The sequence below is a fragment of the Herpailurus yagouaroundi genome, unplaced genomic scaffold (assembly GCF_014898765.1).
Source record: "Herpailurus yagouaroundi ecotype Mexico unplaced genomic scaffold, PumYag 205, whole genome shotgun sequence".
Classification (NCBI taxonomy): domain Eukaryota; kingdom Metazoa; phylum Chordata; class Mammalia; order Carnivora; family Felidae; genus Herpailurus; species Herpailurus yagouaroundi.
This window is the reverse complement of record NW_024412436.1, coordinates 13,549,796-13,553,252: the sequence shown is the minus strand read 5'-3', so window position 1 is coordinate 13,553,252 and position 3,457 is coordinate 13,549,796. Positions and strand designations below refer to the sequence as shown.

The 3,457-nt window shown below is 54.6% G+C and overlaps 1 long non-coding RNA gene across 1 annotated transcript; it reads left to right on the top strand.

Moving 5' to 3' along the window:
• Positions 1-342: 342 nt before the first annotated feature.
• On the top strand, positions 343-1,165 carry LOC121015159 (uncharacterized). The gene is made up of 2 exons (XR_005783666.1): positions 343-546; positions 719-1,165. It is a non-coding gene; the product is annotated as an uncharacterized LOC121015159 (long non-coding RNA).
• The last annotated feature ends 2,292 nt before the right edge of the window (positions 1,166-3,457 follow it).

The following is a 3,457-nucleotide window of genomic DNA, read 5'->3' as shown; positions in this document are numbered from 1 at the left end:
TGCCGGGTGTCGTCGATCCCCTTCGGGCGCCGCAGAGAGGCCTGCGCGGCGCCCATCACCTCCCCGCCCCCCGGCGCATCAATCACTTCGCCAAAGAAAATTTGTTCTTAACATCCCTCAGGTGCATGTGTAGATGAGATCGGAAGCGGTTGACAGCCGCCTCTGGAGTCGTGGGTTCCTGACAAATGCTAAGGGACACGCACAGCCACATGGCACTGTCTCTTCCCCAGTATTTTCTTTCTTTCTTTTGTAAACGTTTATTCACCGTTGAGAGACAGAGCGTCAGCAGGGGAGGAACAGAGAGAGAGGGAGACACAGGATCCGAAGCAGGCTCCGGGCTCTGAGCTGTCGGCACAGACCCCCACGCGGGGCTCGAACCCATGAGACCATGACCCGAGCCAAAGTCGGAGCCTTAACCGACTGAGCTCCCCAGGCGTCCCTCTCTTCCCCAGTATTGTGAAGGCAGCCGTGGACACAAGGGCAACCTTTCCGCTCCGGGGTATCGGCCCCCACCTGCTCAGGGACTCTGTCCAGCTCCGCGTGGAGGTGGGTCACCACTCCAGGGCCGCACTTGGAAACTTGGGCCAAAGGAAGTTTGGCTCGTGAGCCTTCTTACTCTCGTCGCCAGGGTCCCCTCCCCCTCCCCGCCTCTTCCGCCACCCACCCGTGTATCTCCCGGGTGGCCGGAGGAGGATGGAACACATCCGGGCATTTCCAGGTGGGACTTGCCAGCCAGAAAGTCCTCCCCGACGCGCCCTCGCGGGAACAATACTTAAAGCCCCCTGATGGAGCGCGGAGAGCCGGCTGTCGCATCTGTCTCCCTGGGACACCGGGCTTGGTGATCAGTGGGGGGAATCTCAGCCCTCTGCTGGCTGCAGTCAGCTGAGGAGGCTTTCTGGAAGCTTAAGTCCTCAAGCATGGCTGCCTCCGGGAGCTTCCCCCGCTGCCCTGAGCTGGACCCAAAGGGCCCTGCTTCTGTTTGCATTCATGCTACCAGAGCGGTCCGTGGGGGTGGGGGGAGGGGGGGTCCGCGACACAAATGCCCACTCCCCACTTGGGTGGCCCGGGCCCACCAGCTGCCTTCACTTTTGGTAGCATCAGCTATTTTAATGCAGAGTTAGGCACACAATCCTTGCTAAAAATAAATACAAAGGAAAACCCCAAAGTAGCTGAGCCTATTTCAATACCTTTTACTTTTCTTGTCCCTGGTTCTTTTGTCTTCTCCTTGTAAGTCTGGAGCTGCCTGTCGCACAGGGCCCACCCTGAGCGGCGCGGAGCTCCCGCCCTTGTCCTGTGGCCGCACAGCCCAGACGTGACCATGGGCAAGAAGAGAGTCAGAGGGACTGAGGGAAGGAAAGAAGGGAGCCCCGACAGCCATTTCTTGGAGCGCGGTTTATTTTAAAACAAAAAAAAAAAAAATTTTTTTTTTTACATTTATTTATTTTTGAGAGAGGGCACGAGTGGGGGAGGGGCAGAGAGAGAAGGAGACACAATCGGAAGGCGGCTGCAGGCTCCGAGCTGTCAGCACAGAGCCCGACGTGGGGCTCGAACTCACGACCCTCTAGATGGTGACCTGAGCCCAAGTCGGACGCTTAACCGACTGAGCCGCCCCAGCGGCCCCAGGGTAAAGGTTTTTCTTGGGTTGCTGGGTTCTGATTGCCTTGGGCTCTAAATAACCCACGGACCGGACCGAGGTGGCGTATTTTGGGGTGTTGTGTTTCCCTCTCCCACTGACGCAAAGAGGACAGACACCTTTGGGGTATCCACTCTTCCATTTAATTAAACAAGGAGGCCACGAGACTGATGTGGCGGCAATCCCCTGGGGGCCCACCTGAGCAAACCAAAATCCTAGTCTGTAAATGCCTCAAGGTCCCAATATCCAAGATGGAGACAGGATCACAAAGAGGGGGGTGGGGGGGGTACTTAGGCTATGGCCAAGTGCACCATTTCCTTTCTCTGCTCTGCACTTTCTCTATTTAAGTCCTGCCCCTGGCTCCTGGCCGAGCCCTCCTCACCACTTCCTGCTTGGTGCTGGGCCAGGCCAAACGATTTTTGCTCAAATAAATTCTTAAAATGCCTTTTTTTTTTAATATACAACCTGGACTGGAGTCGATGACCCTTCTATTTTTCGGGGGACTGATCCTCATCCAAGGAGGTAATTTCCACCTGGCGTGTCATTATAGCCTTCCCAATCCCTGGTCCCCTAAGGTGGACAGCCTCAGGGGTGGACACACGGCCAGATCCCTGGAAGTTGGCACTGGGCAAGGGAGAGAAGGAGAGGGACAAAGTCCAACACCTGGGTCCCTCGGTGAGTTTCTACTCCCTCCCTTTTTTCAGAATACGGGTCAAACTTGCCTGTTTCTTTGCACGTCTCACACTTTTTTTTTTTTTTTTTATTGAGAAATGGTTATTTTTTTTTTGTATGTGGAGGACTTTTTTTTTTTTTTTTACAAACGGACATTTTAAAGTTTATTTCTTTTGAGAGAGAGAAAGAGGGAGAGATTGAGCGCAAGTGGGGGGTGGGGGGCAGAGAGAGAGAGAATCCCAAGCAGGCTCTGTCTGCACTGTCATTGCGGAGCCTGATGGCGGGGTTTGAACCCACGAGCGGTGAGATCATGACCTGACCCGAAATTGAGAGTTGGGCACTTAACTAACTGAGCCACCCGGGCGGTCCTACAAACGGACATTTTCAGTTTATTTATTTTGAGACAGAGACAGCGCAGTGGGGGAGAAGCAGAGAGAGAGAGAGAGAGAGAGAGAGAGAGAATCCCAAGCAGAATCCACGCTATCAGCGCAGAGCCCCAAGTGGGGCTCGAACCCACGAACTGTGAGATTATGCCCTGAGCCCAAACCAAGAGCTGGACGCTCAACCGAGTGAGCCACCCAGGCGCCCCCCAGTGGACATTTTAGATAATACATGGTACCAGGTCTGGGTTCCGGGCCCTCCCCTTGCCGTGGTCATTGTTGGATTTGGGGCGTTCATTGGCTTGATAGGAAGAATCCTGTGGAGTGTGGCTCCTGCTCCCTGCTCAGTTTTGTCTTTTCTTTTTAAAATTTATTTTGAGAGAGAGAACACGCGTGAGAATGTGAGTGGGGGAGGGGCCGAGGGAGGGAGACACAGAATGCGAAGCAGGCTCCAGGCTCCCACCTGTCAGCACCGATCCCGACACGGGGCGCGAACTCACGAACCCTGAGATCATGACCTGAGCCGAAATCAAGAGTCGGACGCTCAACCCACGGGCCTCAACCCCAGGAGCCCCTTCTTGTTTTGTTTTGTTTTGAACAGTATGTGACTCTGTTGTGATTTTGCACGCCTCACTCTTGATACGAATTTGACTCACTTATTTACTTGTGTAGATGACACAGTCACGTGGTTCGGAATTGGAAAGGATCCAAAAGGTACTGAGGGCCAAGCCCCCTCCATCCCCGGGGCCCCGCACGCCAGCCCGGTCTGTGG